The sequence below is a fragment of the Schistocerca serialis genome, chromosome 7 (genome assembly GCF_023864345.2).
Source record: "Schistocerca serialis cubense isolate TAMUIC-IGC-003099 chromosome 7, iqSchSeri2.2, whole genome shotgun sequence".
Classification (NCBI taxonomy): Eukaryota; Metazoa; Arthropoda; class Insecta; order Orthoptera; family Acrididae; genus Schistocerca; species Schistocerca serialis.
Genome location: NC_064644.1, coordinates 58234650 through 58253378, shown reverse-complemented (window position 1 = coordinate 58253378; position 18729 = coordinate 58234650). Strand labels below are relative to the sequence as shown.

The 18729-nt window shown below is 43.5% G+C and overlaps 1 protein-coding gene across 2 annotated transcripts in view; it reads right to left on the bottom strand.

Moving 5' to 3' along the window:
• The window catches only part of LOC126412735 (carbonic anhydrase-related protein 10-like), a 962152-nt gene that overhangs the window by 269801 nt on the left and 673622 nt on the right, over window positions 1-18729 (bottom strand). The window lies entirely within an intron of this gene.

The window sequence follows — 18729 nt, the reverse complement described above, 5'->3', positions numbered from 1 at the left end:
TCAAGGGTGAGGGAAGCTACTGAATTCACAACTATTCCGCGGAAATCGTCAAGGCTACTCAATTTTGGTTTATAAATTATTATACATCGCTCGTCCGGTCGAGGAAATAAAGAACATGTGAACCTCAATGGGGTGGTGTACCATCTTGCTGGAAGAGCACATCTGGCTGTAGGGCAACAGACTGAATGCCAAAAAATTTCCCATGCTGGGAAAATATGTTCCATCTGTGTTGCCTCTCATCAGCTCACAACAAACATTCAGTTTTTTTCTGCCTCGGAGATTTTCCCGAAAACTGTGATAGCTTTCCGAACAACAGGTGCAGATTTCGTCCGATTAACCTTCCGTGTTCTTCAAAGCTTGCTAGGTCACAGAAAACATTCCGTAGATAGCTAGATTATTGCTCGATCCGGTCCAGTATCTCAACAGCAAAATCACGGCGAAGCTGCAGGTCGTTTCGCTTCACCGGTTACATAATTTGAGCTTTCCAAGTATGAAAGTCAAGTTCTTTATGCAGCACCTTGTGAACTGATAAAGGATGCTTAGCTCTCGTGACGCTCGGCTAACTGACTATGATGTGCTTCTTTGGAAGGTCTCTCTAATCTCCTCTGCCAGTTCATTAGCCGTGCGTTTTCTGCCAGAACCTGACCGTCTGTTTATATTCCCGGTGGCTAGGATCTTGTCCTGCTAAGCTTTAACCGTAAGACGATTAAAGCACCGAGTCGTTTCCTTTGAAATTCGTCTCGACAGTGGATGATTTTGTTTGAGCATACCACTTCACGCATTAGGCTCTCTCGTGAGATGTAGTCGTTTCTTGAAATTATTGAGCACTTGAAATAAAACAAAGGGAATAGCTTACAAAAAGTCTAGCGAAAACTTTTTAACTGCTTTACGTGACACTGGAAACCACATTTATCTATGTTTCGTTGATTTCTCTTAACTGCATTTTGTAAATCAGAAGTTTCTCATAGACACTGCATAACAAAGCCAAAGGATCCACTTAGAGCTCATCGTGCGGAATGGCAGATTAAATGTTTTTGTAGCGGCACATTACGCTCGGAAAATCAGTTATGAGGTTCTGAGACCTCTGTGGTGGAAAATACTGGCGCCGAAACTTCCTTCATCCCCGTTAGCTGACGAGATTAGTTACATCGATGTAAGTTTAATGTGAGTGGACTGACTGCCCGTGAAGCTTCTTCGACATGCGATACGTATTAGCACAGCGCAAGGTTCACACCGTATTGCGCTAGTTCGTGTTGTATACCAGTAAACGACTGGGGTTCACATGTTTCTGAGTTTGGTACTACAAGTACCTTTTCACAAGTACATAAGTGGCTGCTATACCGGTTGCACATAGCAAAGCTGAGGCCACTGGCCTTGGAATAGTTTCCTTAAAGATGAACACCGTTTCGCTTGTCACATATCACTAATAAGAGAAGATTAAGAGACCGTACACACTTGAAATCAGACATTTTCCTTCTGCAGTTCCCATAGTCGTAGCGTGGACGTACAGTTACATATGCTACGTTGTGGCAGTCACATTTATACGATAAATGCCTTGTGTGTTGTGTGATTATTGAATCACTGGAGAAGTCTACGTAATATAGGGCGTTTCACGTAACATCTTCATCTACATGGATACTCTGCAAATCACATTTAAGTGCTTGGCACAGGGTTCATCGAACCACCTTCACACTTCTCTATAGTTCCAATCTCGTATAGAGCGCGGAAAGAATGAATACCTGTATCTTTCCTTACGAGCTCTGATTTCCCTTATTTTATCTTGGTGATCGTTCCCCTCTATGTGGGTAGGCGCCAACAAAATATTTTCGGATTCGGAGGAGAAAGTTGGTGACTGGAATTTCGTGAGAAGAATCCGTCGCAACTAAAACGCCTTTCTCTTAATTATGTCCATCCCAAATCCTGAATCATTTCTGTGACACTCTCTTCCATATTTCGCGATAATACAAAACGTGCTGCCTTTCTTTGAACTGTTTCGATGTACTCCGTCAGTCCTATCTGGTAAGGATCCCACACCACGCAGCAGTATTCTAGGAGAGGACGGACAAGCATAGTGTAGGCAGTCTCCTTAGTAGGTCTGTTACATTTTCTAAGTGGCCTGACAATAAAGCGCAGTCACTGGTTAGCATTCCCTACAACATTTTCCATGTGTTCCTTCCAATTTAAGTTGTTCGTTATTGACATACCTAGGTATTTAGTTGAATTTACGGCTGTTAGATTAGAATGATTTATCGTGTAACCGAAGTTTAACGAGTTCCTTTTAGCACTCATGTGGATGACCTCACACTTTTCGTATTTTAGGGTCAACCGCCACTTATCGCACCATTCAAATATCTTTTCTAAATCGTTTTTCAGTTTCTTTTGCTCTTCTGATGACTTTAATAGTCGATAAATGACAGCGTCATTTGCAAACAACCGTAGACGGCTGCTCAGATTGTCTCCAAAATCGTTTATATAGAGAAGGAACAGCAAAGGGCCTATAACACTACCTTGGGGAATACCAGAAATCACTTCTGTTTTACTCGATGACTTCCCGTCAATTACTACGAACTGTGACCTCTCAGACAGTAAATCACAAATCAAGTCACATAACTGAGACGATATTACATAAGTACGCAATTTCACTACGAGCCGCTTGTGTGGTACAGTGTCAAAAGCCTTCCGGAAATCCAGAAATACGGATTCGATCTGAAATCCCTTGTCAATAGCTCTCAACACTTCATATGACTAAGGAGATAGTTGTGTTTCAAAGGAACGATGTGTTCTAAGCCGCTGACTGTGTGTCAATAGACAGTTTTCTTAGAAGTAATTCATAATGTTCGAACACAATATATGTTCTAAAATCCTGCTGAATATCGACGTTAACGATAGGGGCCGGTAATTTAGTGGATTACTCCCACTACCTTTCTTGAATATTGGTGTGACCTGCGCAACTTTCCAGTCTTTGGGTACGGATCTTTCGTTGAACGAACGGTTGTATATGATTGTTAAGTATGGAGCTAATGCATCAACATACTCCGAAAGGAACGTAATTGGTATACAGCATGGACCAGAAGACTTGCTTTTATTAAGTTATTTAAGTTGTTTCACTACTCCGAGGATATTTTCTTCTACGTTACTCATGTTGGAAGCCGTTCTCAATTCGAATTCTGAAATATTTACAGAATGAGATCTTCACTCTGCAGTGGAGTGTGCACTGATATGAAACTTACTGGCAGATTTAAACTGTGTGCCGGACCGAGACTCCAACTCGGGACTTTTGCCTTTCGCTGGCAAGTGCTCCACCAACTGAGCTACCCAAGCACGACTCACGCCCCATCCTCACTGCTTTACTGTTTCTGGAATATTTACTTCATCTTCTTTCGCGAAGGCATTTCGGAAGCCTGTGTTTAGTAACTCTGCTTTGGCAGCACTGTGCAGAGAAAGCATTGATTGTTTCTTGCCGCTAACATACTTCACATACGACCAGAATCTCTTTGGATTTTCTGCCAGGTTTCGAGACAAAGTTTCGTTGTGGAAACTGTTATAGGCATCTCGCATTGAAGTCCGCGCTAAATTTCGAGCTTCTGTGAAAGATCGCCAATCTTGGGGATTTTGCGTCTGTTTAAATTTGGCATATTTGTTTCGTTGTTTCTGCAACAGTGTTCTAACACGTTTTGTGTACGAAGGAGGATCAGCTCCGTCGTTTGTTAATTTATTTGGTATAAATCTCTTATGTCTCTCAATTACTGCCGATGCTATTCCTTTGACTGTAAGCCACATCTGGTCTAAACTTACATTATTAATTTGGAATGATTGGTGATTGTCTCCTTGGAAGACGTCACGTGACTTTTTATCTGTTTTTTTTTTATTTTTTTTAATAGGTATATTTTTCGCTTATTTTTCGAGGATTTGGGGATTACAGCATTCAATCTCGCTACGACAACCGTGTGTTAACTAATCCCTGAATCGGTTTTGATGCTTGTTATTAACTCAGGATGTATTGCTGATAAGAGGTGTTTTCACAACCGTTTACTGTTCGCGTGGGTTAATGAACTTAGTGCTAGAAATAATTTTCAGAGAATGCGTTTAGCACAATTTCGGATGATATTTTATGCGTAACTCCGGAATTAAACATGTATTTTCGCCAACATATCGAGGGTAAATTAAAGTCAGCATCAACTATTATCGTATGAGTCGGGTACGTGGTTGAAATCAGTCTCAAGTTTTCTTTGAACCTTTCAGCAACTGTATCATCTGAATTTTGAGTTCGGTAAAAGGATCCAATTATTATTTTATTCCGGTTGCCAACAATGACCTCTACCCATACTAACTCACAGGAACTATCTACTTCAATTTCAGTTTACAACTGTTATACCAATGGTTTCTGTATTACGTTTTGCCTGTGTTCAGCCCGCACCCTTTGTGACTGAAGCCCTTCTAGTGTTTTTCCTAGATCCTCTAACCTAGAAAACCGCCCAGTCCACGCCACACATCCCCTGCTACCCGTGTAGCTGCCTCCTGCGTATAGTGGACACCTGACCTACTCAGCGGAACCCGAAAACCCAACCACCCTTTGGCGCAAGTCGAGGAATATGCAGCCTACACATCGCAGAACCGTCTGTGCATCTGATCAGACCCTCCACTCGGCTCTGTACCAGAGGTCCGCAATCGGTGCTGTTAACGATGCTGCAAATGGTCAGCTCTGCTTTTATCTTGCAAGGAAGACTGGCAGCCTTTAACACTTCTTTAGCCGCTCGAAACCAGAGAGAATCTCTTCTGATCCAAAGTGACACACATCATTGTTACCGACGTGAGCCACCACCTGCAATTGGCTGCACCCTGTGCTCTTCATGGCATCCGGGAGGACCCTTTCCACACCTGTAATGACTCCACCCGGTATGCACACGGAGTGTACATTGGATTACTTACCCCCCCCCCCCCCCCTGTAAGCCAAGTCCCTAAGGAGCTCCATAACTCGCCTAACGTTGGAGCTCCCAACTACCAATAATCCCACTTTATGCGATTGCCCAGATCTTGCAGGCTGTGTGGTTTCCTCTGAAACATGACAGGCGACAGCATTTGGCTCAGCGACAGTGTCAGTCACAGACAGCACCTGGAACCTGTTTGTCAGAGAAACCGGGGAGGCCTTAGGGCAGCCGCCTGGGACGTCTATCGCCGTCTGCTTCGCCCCGGGGCGACCTCTCACTCGACCACAGGTGACGGGTGAGCCTCAGTGCCAGCAGTAACTGGGTTGGCCACCGGTGAGGACCGATCGGAGAACTCTGATGTGCTGGACGTCCGTTGGATCCCCCCGGCCGGCCCACAACAGTGGTGCCCATCCACTGCAGCCTCAAGCTGTGTAACCGAAGCCATCACAGCCTGAAGCTGAGAGCGAAGTGTCACCAACTCGGCTCGCATCTGCACACAACAATCGCAGTCCCTGTCCATACTAAAAGCCGTGGAAAACTAAACTATACAGATAAACGGACTATCGGTACGTGCTGCGCAGCTCTACTGTAGACCCTGACGAAAACGCACGAACTGTGTCTAGCAATACGAAGATATTCAAAAACCTGTCTGCCGAAGCACTCAGGTGAAATAAATAATTTTCCCTTGTTTAGGAACTTTTAATATGTCACAAAATCGGTTTACTTTCCGACACAAACGAAAATGCGACAACTGTGGCTATTAGATATTAAATTTACACGCAGGAACACAAGAAACTGAACTATTAAAGCACACAGATGATATAATAAAATTCGCTCCTGGTTAGGAACTCGTAAATGACAAATGCGGTTACTTCCCTGTTGCTGCGTCTGTCTCGGTCGGCTACTACTGCCTGACTGACTGATGCAAAGTCTGTCTTCTCGTCATGCGGAACCAGTACATGGAAGAGGGCTCTGATCTGCATGGAGCTGCGTACGTTTGGCTGGTTAGTAGTTTTCTCCCATTCCAGACATTATTTCGAGTGGTTAGAAGGTAAGGACTCACAGTCAGTTTTTGATAAATGTATTGATTCAACGAATTTGAGTATTTGAGTGGATTGTAAGGTACAGGCTCCGTTGATGGATTGCTCGTTTGGTTTTTCTTATAATTATTGCCTGGATGTAAAGAGACACAGACCGGTCGCTGTGGCCGAGCGGTTCTAGGCGCTTCAGTCCGGAACCGCGTTGCTGCTACGATCGCAGGTTCGAGTGCTGCCTCGGGCATGGATGTTTTTCATCTCCTTAGGTTAGTTAGGTTTAAGTCGTTCTAAGTCTAGTTGACTGATGACCTCTAAGTCCCATAATGCATAGAGCCATTTGAACCATTTTTGAAAGAGACACACCGCTGGAATCAGCACGAGACATTACTTGAAGAAATTGTCTTAAGGATAGTATAATCTTCTGCGAGAAAGATAGGCCTATTGTTTAACGCTTCAGTTATTGCATCTGTACCTTATTTTGGCATAGTTTAACTCAAGTTATATGATGGTGGTTGCGCAGAAAGCAGTACGGGGTAGGCAGGTTTCTGTCGTTGCATACGTTCCGGTTTATCAGTGTACATTTACCATTGAAAAGCTATTTATACTGATTGTAGTTCCAACATATTGATTGTAAACTTCTAACTTACATGTCATAATCGCAGCGAGTAATGTTGCAGCACCACAATAACCTCTCACAGACAGATGAAACTGTTCATCATAATCTAACGGTAACTAAATTAACTGAAAATAAGCATTAAAAGCGAAACCCATCGTGTATTACTAATGAAACGATCAGAAGCTCATTACGAAAGCAAAATTACCTTTTATACAAATGATTCTGGTTTGGCCAACTCTTGCTGTAGTAATTAATCACGATATACATTTGCATCGAATGTTAAATTTCTTGCGACCTCCCTCTTCGTATGACACAGGAAACTAAAACTGAATTCATGAGCCCACTTACGCTACGACTTTAGTGGAGGTCATTCGTCAGTGAATGTCACCAGTTCAAAGAGGACATATCCAGAAACACTCAGGTATAGTAAATGTTAGGCTCATCTTCCGCTACTTCTTAGGGCACTGTCGGTCAGTCGTTGTTTTGTCAGTATTATGTACCAAATTTCCTACAAATGTAAGGTAGGACAGTCAAAAAAATGGTTCAAATGGCTCTGAGCACAATGGGACTTAACAGCTGTGGTCATCAGTCCCCTAGAACTTAGAACTACTTAAACCTAACTAACCTAAGGACATCACACACATCCATGCCCGAGGCAGGATTCGAACCTGCGACCGTAGCAGTCGCACGGTTCCGAGCTGCGCGCCTAGAACCGCGAGACCACGGCGGCCGGCTAGGACAGTCCAACTGTCGCTGTGGTACTTAACGTGATCCATATTGTAACTATTCTACATACTGTCCATAACTTAGTTGCTATATAAACATCCAACACCTTTCTTACGAAACTTCCTGACAGATTAAATCTGTCTGTCGGACCGAGACTCGAACTCGGGACCTTTGCCTTCCGCGGGCAAGTGCTCTACCAACTGAGCTACCCATGAACGACTCACGCCCCGTCCTCACATCCCTACTTCTGCCAGTACCTCGTCTCTTACCTTCCAAACTTTACAGAAGCTCTCCTGCGAACCTTGCAGAACTAGCACTCCTGAAAGAAAGGATGGTGCGGAGACATGGCTTAGCCACAGCCTGGTGGGTGTTTCCAGAATGAGATTTTGATTCTGAACTTTTCTTATAATTTGTAATTTTGTAATTTGAATATAAAAATAAACGACGAAGGCGGATGTAAAGGGGATACAAAAAGTGAGCTTCCTAATTTCAAGAAAACCTGTTCTGGGAGAGATCAATTTGCTAGCATCGAATATTCGTTAAAGTTCTCTAAAGTCCATTCTGGAAGTAATTTCTTGGAGTGTGCAAGTGAAAGATATTCGGTAAATAGTCCAGACAAGAAAAGAACAGAAGCTTTTAAAGTCTGGTGCTACAGAGGACTGCTGGAGATTAACGTCTACATCGAGTAAAGAAGGTATAGGTACTGAATTGAATCGTAGAGCAGTACTAGAGGAACTGTTAAGAGGTTCACCCAGTGGCCTTGCCGCACTGGTACACCGGATCCCATCAGGTCACTCAAGTTAAGCGCCGTCGGGCTTGGCTAGCACTTGGATGGGTGACCGTCAAGGTCTGCCGAGCGTTGTTGGCAAGTGGAGTGCACTCAGCCCTTATGAGATCAATTCAGGAGCTACTTGACTGAGAAGTAGCGGCTCTAGTCACGATAACTCAGGAGCGAAGTGCGTGCTCTTCACACCCGCAGCCAGTGACGCCTATAGCTAAGGATGACACGGCAGTCGATCGATAATGTTGGGCCTTCCGAGCCTGTTCGGAAGGAGAGGTTTTAGAGATTCAAGAAGCTGTAGGATGCGGTAGCCATGCAGGAATGAAGATATTTGCGCGGGACATACTAGTGCGTGGTATTGAAGCAAACCCCTTCTTCGGGCTGAAGACAACAACAAACATTGGCACTAAGGGCTTTCGTACTAACTTAGTTGCGAGTGTAGACAGTCCACCCATTCTGGGAATCGAGAATCTCGACGATTTTTGCCTGTTATTGACACTGATCCTGACAATTTATCTGTCCCAGGCGTTCAAAGACTGCCCAGTGCGTTTTAATTTCAAATTTGAAGTCGGATAACAAGTACAAAATAATATTCTGTCATGTGATATAATTACAGTTTAACAGTTTTCTGATTTTTTCCTTCAAATGTAATATGAGACATTTCTTCTTACCAAATTTCATGATTGTACGTGAATGGGAAATTCCCTACAGATTTTAATGAGTGAATTTTCGACTGTCAAAATATGTGACGTAAATGGCCGTACGTTTTGATTAAACTGACTTATAACTTTCACTTTTTTGCATTTCCAAGGGTTCGTAGACCATAATAAGTGACACGAATTTCAACTTAATATGTCTCCTCGTTCCTGATAATAACTGGTGTTAATAGACGGACGTGTGGACAGTCTGATAACAAGTGATAAAATTTTTTTCCTGCGATGTAGTTACAGGTTAACCATTTTCGGATTTTTGCCTTCGGTTGTATTGCGGAACCTTGCTTCATGACAAATTTTACGACTCTGGGTCAACGGAAAGTAGCCTGTAGGTTTTGATGAGTGACTTTGCTAGTATCAAAATATGTGACATAAGTGGCCCTATCCTTTGACTGCATTGACTTAGAAGCTTCACTTCTTTGTATAGCCAAGGGATCTTGGACATTAATATGTGACATAAATTTCAACTTGATACGTCTACTTGATTCTGAGAAAAAAGGTTTCAAAAAGTCAAAGGGACAGGCAGACGGATGACAGAGTAGGGTTCCATTCTTACCGACAGCGGTATGGAACCTTAAATAGAGCAACACGCTCTTCTGTTAGTACAACAATGGTTAGCCTTAGACGTATTTGGCACATTAGTTAGTTTGTCAAAAATGTAAAAATACCAAGGGTTGGAATAAAGTACTGTCGACTATTGCACGTACGTTCTTGTGGTACGTGAAACGAAAAGTCCCTTGCAATCACGCGTCTGTGCACGTGTGTTCCTGTTAAAACTATCTACTCCGCTACCACTACATTTTAAAAATCCTCTCACTGACAAAACTTGAGAACCTAGAAGACGAGAAGGATTTGAATGAAACTTGATGCTTTAAGGGGTTTTGAGGTTTTATGTGGATGATAACGTAAAGAAAAATTAACAGGAATGTTGGTAGTACGAATACACAGCTGGTCACTTATCAATGGAATCTTCAGCCTCTTTGGGCCAGGACGCCTTCATTTATAACGTTGGGCAGGTTGTCTTAAGACCGTTGTATCCTTTCCTGGGGTAAGTAAGCCCACAACTGTTATAACAGGTTCTCAGTATCCTGGAAACTGGAACTGGGATTGCGCCGACATCTGAGCTGGCCACAACTCACGTTCTGTCAGGGTCCTTCAGTGAAATTGGTGACCAAGGCTGTACCTCAACACCATTTTGCAGTTCATAGAGGCAAGGGCCGCTTGTGAAAGAGCGTTGTCCTGCTGGAAGATTGTCCCAGAATATGGTCTCATTTGAGGAAACGCAAGAGGGCCCTGGATGTCTGTGATGGACAACTGTACACCATGGCGCTGGGGTATCAGCAGTTTATCTCCCTAAAATATTAGTACGTTATGCCCTCTCCAGTGGGTGCAGCCACATTCGAGACCGATATTCAACAATGGTACAGAATCGACGCTCATCTATAAAAATTCTCCGACGCTAGTCTTCAGCAGGTTTCCCAGGCACACAACCATTCCTAAGGAAGCCCTACTTTTTGCAGTGTTAACAGTAGCCTACGTATGGGATGGAGATTGGGCAGTGACATCTGCGAGTCTTAACGCAATGATGCAGAATGACATGGGATATGTAGTATGTCTAAATGAAGGTTTTACTATATTTCCAGAATGAAATTTTCACTCTGCAGTAGAGTGTACGCTGATATGAAACTTCGTGGTAGATCAAAATTGTTTGCCGGACCAAGATTCGAACTCGAGCCCTTTGCCTATCAAGGGCAAATGCTCTACCATAGCCGGTCGGTGTGACCGAGCGTTTCTAGGGGCTTCAGTATGGAACCGCGCGACCGCTACGGTCACAGGTTCGAATCCTGGCCCGTGCATGGATGTGTGTGGTATCCTTAGGTTAGTTAGGTTTAAGTAGTTCTAGTTCTAAGGGACTGATGACCTCAGATGTTAAGTCCTATAGTGCTCAGAGCTATTTGAACCATTTGCTCTTCCATCTGAGCTACCCAAGCGCGACTCACGACCGAGTTCGAGTTTCAGTTCGGCACACAGTTTGAATCTGCCAGAAAATTTCGTATTACTATGTTTTTGGCGCCCAGTGCATTAATTCATCCTTGGAGTGGTGAAAACGTAATCGACCAGAGTCTTGATAAACCTTGGGGTTTCCTCTAGATTACAATCCAGTGCAACATAAGACTACTGTCACATTATAATTCTCCACATTCCCGGATTAACCGCAACTGTAAGTGCCGCCAACGTCGTCTAACACGAAGGCACAGAATTCCCCGCTATTCTTATTGCCCTTCCACACCTTATAACGTGTGGTGACAACACTAAGGCACTCTCAATGCCGTTCCGCTGTTATAGACCACTGAAACAATTAACATATCGCGGATCCTATCTACGTGTGTGAAATTATGTCGGCATCGTACCAGTCATCCCAAGCCCTTGACTTTTTTATCACTTATATCTAAAGGGAATACAGAATACCACTGGTTGCTTTCCAAGCCATACGACAGCACAATTATTGACTTCTAATTGAAGATTCAGCTTTCGCTTTACTTTCCACGGAAGTTTTAATTAAGTCCTTAACATCGATAAAACTTTTAATCTTTGCCTTCGCCAATCGACGGAAAATCGTGTAGTAAACAACATCGCTGTGCTCCTTCTGCATTTGTCTGATCGTTAAGTAACACTCCGGGACCACTTCTTATGTTTCGCAGACAAAGTGGTGTTCAGCTTAGCTGCAGTAAGAATGTATCAATGGCTGGCTCTTGGCAATTTTTTTTTTAAACTCACTGTTTAGTCACAACGTTTCTACAAATAACTTCACCGGTTTGTGATACTATGGCGGTTTGTCAGTCCTCTCTTCACACGCTCTACCTGCAAAAATGTCTCAGCGTGTTACTTTCTGCTCTTAACAAAGACGCGACAATGATATGTCAAAATTACGTTTTTTCTCTGTTGTCGCATCTGTTCTTCGTAGAAGTCTGTCCACTTACTATGTTCCCATGAGCAGCTTTCTCCGTGATATAAATATTCTTGGTCGATAAAATTTGCGCTTGTGCCTGTCAACTTCAGTTACGATGATCATGATTACAATTTTTACTATAGGATTTTTTGTAAACTTTCGAAAGAGATATAAAAATAATTAAACCTCATGTGGAACATGTAACAAATCAAGCCATGATCACTTAAATAACATTCATACACAGTACAATTCTCTACAGTACAGATGACAAGATGAAAAATAATGTGTTATCTAAAACCTCTCACGCCTCGATAAATGCATCAAATTAATACTAGCTCAACGCAAAAACATTGTACCCCGCAGCAGTAGCATACATTCACTACTTTTTGATAACATTAAGCAGCCTGCGTCCTGTATTATGAAAAGAAGCCGAGCACTACAAAGACAGCCGATATGTACTTTATAACTACGTAAAAGTAGTTTCATTTGATTAAAGCACCCATGCCTGGGTTCCAGGCACGATCACCTGTTTCGTTCGATGCTGAGGTGCAATTCCAATACAGTTGGAGAGCCTCTGCAATGGTGTTCGAGTTTAGAAGGAATACCAAGTGGTCTGAGGCGTGAATAAGAATTTGGATTGAAGAGGGAAGGGTGCTGGGGTAGTCCGTGCAGTTGTGCAAAGCCACTGTGCCAGCGTGGCGTAGTGGTTGACACATCTGTCTGATGAGCAGGAGACTGAGATTCGAATCCCGGCCTTGGTACAAATTTTCACTCGCGTTTCAGTCAGCATATATAGCAAAAATAGAGATGTACAGATACGACTTGATTGTATAAAAAGAGATAGCGGTAGCGAAGCAGATATGAAAACGTACCTTATATACTTCTGTAAGGGGTGAATTCTAATAGTTACATCAGGCTACACGCGATCTCATCTAGTATCTGAAAACCTATAGCTATCCATACAGAGTGCCGGCCGGAGTGGTCGAGCGGTTCTAGGCGCTACATTCTGGAACCGCGCGACCGCTACAGTCGCAGGTTCGAATCCTGCCTCGGTCATGGATGTGTGTGATGTCGTTAGCTTAGTTAGGTTTAAGTAGTTCTAAGTTCTAGGGGACTGCTGACCTCAGAAGTTAAGTCCCATAGTGTTCAGAGGCATTTGAACCATTTATCCTTACAGAGTCTATGATTAAGATATTTAACAAAGTGACTGAGTGAATAACGACTGTATAGGAAAACATAACAAAGTGACTGAGTGAATAATGACTGTATATGAAAACATATCATTTGTAAAGTAATACACCAGATGCCTTTAGTACTTTGCTGCAGTTTACATGTAAATACTGAACGTGTAAATAGACAGATCACCAGGAAATGATTTGGTAATTCAGTCCCTGAATTACATTAAACATTTTTCTATCCATATTTTACAGCTGTGAACGAGATTATATTTAATATGTAAGTAGTTTGAATAACAGTGCCTTCAGACAGCGTTGCTATTTGAACCCTTGTAAACAAATGTGCGCCTTGAATCACTCGATGTGCGACAACATTCTGAATAAAGCAACGGAAGCTGGCTTCAGTAGGTCAAAAATGTTCTTCCTTTGTCGTTGGGAAACCGTATTTCACCTCACTCAAGAGTAAATATAAATTATATACTATACAATTAGCACCTGAAGATGCAGCCAGCTGATCCGTAATGCATCGTGTAAATTAATAAAACATGAAAAAATTGTGACTAAAGGCGTTTGTATTGAAGTAACAATTGTAAATTAGAACTATAGTTGCAATCAGTAACATCGTTGACGACGTTAATAATATAGATAAAACTCTCCTGCAGTTTTCATGTCGTCTGGTCGATAAGTCCAATACCTAAGTTGTCACCCTCCAGCTTAAGGCTTTAGGGTTTGACTGACCCCGAGTAATCTTACTTCCACTTCTCGGTTACTTGAAGTATTTCTATTACTATCTGAAAAGTGTGTTTGCATATATACCAGGCATTGGTATAGCTTTTCAGCCGCCTTAGCTGCCTCGCGGTGAACCCTGGAGCCACATTAAAGGAGCCAGAAAGGCGGGAGTCGTACATCGGAGAGGCCGGCCCGTACATTCAGATCACGGCCGCCATAAATAATTCGGCGGCCGCCTCCCCTGCAGCCCCGCCACCGGGTGATTGATACCGGCGCCCCAGAGCCGGCACCAACGGCGCCACCTCAGGAAAGAACGGGATCCCCTCTGAAGAGGCGTCTTCCTCCAGCCCAGATACTTACCTCCCTACCTGCTACGAAACAGCATCCACTTCCTTCCACCACAGGTCAGTATTAGAGAACTAAATGCGGGCAACTTTATCACTTTATAGACAGCTTGTAAAATATAAAGTTCTACAGTTTTTATGAACATTAGCGGATTAATCACAACTCCACTGACTACATTTCGACATGTGTTCACTGATATTTTCTGAGTACTTTGGTACAAGGCACACTTGATCACCACTGCATTTTTACAGAGTAATAATGTGCGAGTGGTACGGGCGTGTTTTTTAAGTAAGTACCGTTTTGAAATTAAAAAAAGACATGGTAACATATGTCAATAACTTTGTTTTTACATGAAAGCGTGTACCTTAATCTACTTTTCTACATAATTTCCGTCAATATTGAGGTACTTGTTATAACGTTGTACCAGTTTTTGAATACCATCCTCATAGAAGTCAGCCGCCTGACTTGTTAACCACTGCGTCATCCTGTTTTGACATCGTCTTGAAGACGCTGACCGTCCAGGTGTATCTTCAAGTGCAGGAACATATGGTAGCCACTGGGCGCAATATCGAGGCTGTACGGAGGATGATCTAGAGTTTCCCATCGAAAGATGTGATGAAATCTTTGGTCTGATTCGCCATATGCCGACGGGCATTGTCTTGCAGCAAAACGATGCCCTTGCTCAACTTCCATGGACGGTTACTTTGATTCTGGTGTGACGTAGACCACCCATGTTCCATCGTCCGTAACAATTTGGCTTAAGAAATCATCAGGTCGTTGTGGTACCGCTCAAGGAAAGTCAATGCACTGTCTAAGCGTTTGGATTTGTGCACATCCGTCAACATTTTCGGTACGCAACGTGCGCACAATTTTCGGTAATTCTAGTGCTCGGTCACAGTGCCATACAAAACACTACGAGAAACATTAGGAAAGTCATCCCGCAAGGAGGAAATCGTAAAGCGTCTATTTTCTCTCACCTTATTGTCCACTTCCTGTACCAAACTTTCATTAACGACCGAAGGACGCCCACTCCGTTGTTCATCATGCACATTTGTGCGGTCACCTTTAAACGCTCTCACCCACATTCTTACCATTCCATCACTCCGTAAATTGCACAGATCTCAGTATGAATATCGATCGCTTTTCGGCCTTTAGCACTAAGAAATCTTATAACAGCCTGTACTTCACAGTCGGTGGGACTCACGATTATCGGATGCATCTTTAACACTCAGTATACAACGTAAATTAGGAAGAATCATACTGTAATGGCGCCAGTGCGTAGAGGAAGGTACAGGCTTTCAAGTAAAAAAAAAAAAATTATTGAGATATCATAGCACGTCTTTTTTTAGTTTCAAAACGGTACTTACTTAAAAAACGCACCTCTCGAAACAAAACTTTTTTTCTCAGCCAATTTGCGTAGAAAAATGGGAATTGATTGTGAGACATTGTGAAATATTTCCGCTTTAGCCACTATAGTTTCGTGAACTACGTAGCTTTGTAAACAGCAGCCAACAAAAGAGCACTAAGTTGCCGGGCTAGGCGTCCATCTCCACCAGAAGAAGATTGCGCAAACCTGTCCGATTTCCAGCGTGCTGAACGGCCGCACACATCTATGAACCCTGAGGCTTTCGAACGTGTGCTGAGATGATCTACTGATTACAATCGTACACCTCTCTGCACAACTGGACGTCACTGTTGGTAGTACTGACAAATTCGTCCACCAGTTGGGGTACTCAAAGGCATGTGCAAGTTGGGTTCCTCGCCGCCTACCAGAAGGCTAAAAAGAGCAACGGAGGACCATCTGTGCGGCATTGCTAGCGCTCTACGGTGCTGTTGTGACGTCTTTCCGTCGAACATCCTCACAGGCATGAATCATGGGTTCATCACTTTCAACCAAAAAGAAAACGACTACCCACGGAGTAGCGCTACAGCGTCTCTTCTCCAAAGAAAAATTTCGAAACCCTACCTCAGCTGGCAAATTCATGGCGACAGTCTTCTCGGATTGCGAAGAGGTCACTCTGATTGATGCTCTCCATCATGGTACAACGATAAACTCAGAACTGTATTATACTACTATCAGGACATTGAAGAAACATGTTCGACCAGTTCATTGCCACAAATATGCAAATAAACTTCCCCTTCTCCATGAAACGAAAGGACTCACACAAGTTTGTGGACACGCGAGGAGATCACAAAGCTCATCCACCCTACTGCCCCGATGTCGTACTTCAGGCTTTCATGTGTTTGTCCCAATGAAGAATGCACACAGCAGGAACCAGCACATGGATCGTTGGGAAGTTGTTGATGCAGTAAGACGTTGGCTCCGACGTCGGCCTGTTGAGTGGTACCGCGCGGGCATACAGACTCTCCCGGTCAGGTAGCGTATCGCCGTCGCACTGAACGGAGATTCTGTTGAAAAACAGGGTTTTGTAACCAAGAGAGTGGGGAATAATATGGTGTATTACAATCCTGAATAAAACACATCCACTTGCATTAACCATTGAGCACCCCTCTTAAATACAACTTACTGGTTTGCTACATCGGTGATAAAGCCTGTAATATACGAGGTGCATTGAAGTTCTAAGGCTTCCGATTTTTTTTCTAATTAACTACTCACCCGATATAGATAAAACTGGCATTACTTCTCGACGTAATCGCCCTGCAGACGTACACATTTTTCACAACGCTGACGCCATGATTCCATGGCAGCGGCGAAGGCTTCTTTAGGAGTCCGTTTTGACCACTGGAAAATCGCTGAGGCAATAGCAGCACGGCTGGTGAATGTGCGGCCACGGAGAGTATCATTCATTGTTGGAAAAAGCCAAAAGTCACTAGGAGCCAGGTCAGGTGAGTAGGGAGCATGAGGAATCACTTCAAAGTTGTTATCACGAAGAAACTGTTGCGTAACGTTAGCTCGATGTGCGGGTGCATTGTCTTGGTGAAACAGCACATGCGCAGCCCTTCCCGGACGTTTTTGTTGCAGTGCAGGAAGGAATTTGTTCTTCAAAACATTTTCGTAGGATGCACCTGTTACCGTAGTGCCCTTTGGAGCGCAATGGGTAAGGATTACGCCCTCGCTGTCCCAGAACATGGACACCATCATTTTTTCAGCACTGGCGGTTACCCGAAATTTTTTTGGTCGCGGTGAATCTGTGCGCTTCCATTGAGCTGACTGGCGCTTTGTTTCTGGATTGAAAAATGGCATCCACGTCTCATACATTGTCACAACCGACGAAAAGAAAGTCCCATTCATGCTGTCGTTGCGCGTCAACATTGCTTGGCAACATGCCACACGGGTAGCCATGTGGTCGTCCGTCAGCATTCGTGGCACCCACCTGGATGACACTTTTCCCATTTTCAGGTCGTCATGCAGGATTGTGTGCACAGAACCCACAGAAATGCCAACACTGGAGGCGATCTGTTCAACATTCATTTGGCGATCCCCCAAAACAATTCTCTCCACTTTCTCGATCATGTCGTCAGACTGGCTTGTGTGAGCCCGAGGTTGTTTTGGTATGTTGTCACACGATGTTCTGCCTTCATTAAACTGTCGCACCCACGAACGCACTTTCGGCACATCCATAACTCCATCACCACATATCTCCTTCAACTGTCGATGAATTTCAATTGGTTTCACACCACGCAAATTCAGAAAACGAATGGTTGCACGCTGTTCAAGTAAGGAAAACGCCACCATTTTAAGTATTTAAAACAGTTCTCATTCTCGACGCTGGCGGTAAAATTCCATCTGCCATATGGTGCTGCCATCTCTGGGACGTATTGACAACGAACGCGGCCTCATTTTAAAACAATGCGCTTGTTTCTATCTCTTTCCAGTCCGTAGAAAAGAAATTGGAGGCCTTAGAACTTGAATGCAGCTCGTACAATTTTCTGAACATGCAGCTTGGAGGGATACATGCTGTCTTAGGTGCCTGTGTACAGATGGACGCTTACAAATTTCGTGCGATGTGGCAGCCGGAGCTGCGGCAACAGTTCACAACAGCATTGTCGTGCCCGTCTTCCACTGCATCCAGCGAACCCATACATGAGGTGCGTATAGGCTAACACTTTTTCCTTTTTTTAATCTGTCCCTGCTGCTGTGTATAACTGTTCACATACAAATAGCGCCGGCCTGAGTGACCGAGCGGTTCTAGGCGCTACAGTCTGGAACCGCGTTACCGCTACGGTCGCAGGTTCGAATCCTGCCTCGGACATGGATGTGTGTGATTTCCTTAGGTTAGTTAGGTTTAAGTAGTTCTAAGTTCTAGGGGACTGATGACTTCAGAAGTTAAGGCCCATAGTGCTCAGAGCCATTTTTGAACAAATAGCGCTACCTAAAACGCAAACCCGAAACAGAATGAAGTAAGCCTCAGAGTGCGCAGTAAAGTGAGCATTTCTGTTGCGAATAACGACCACCGAGTGCTAATGGTACTAGGTTCACATTGCACTGCTCTACTGTGCATGTTTTTTCCCTGTGATACAAAGAGGGATAAGAAAACAAATAAAATGCAGCTACTATTATGATCCATTGGAAACCATGTGCCACTTATACTAGAACAGTCAGAAAATATCAGTTTTTTGGAATCCGGAATCGACGTTTATTACATTTATTAGAAATACAGCATATCATTTACTGAGGTCTTTTTCGGAGTGATTTTTAAAGTTATATAACCAGTTTAGCTGATGTTGTCAAATTTAATTCTATTACGGGAAAAAGAGGGGCAAGTTG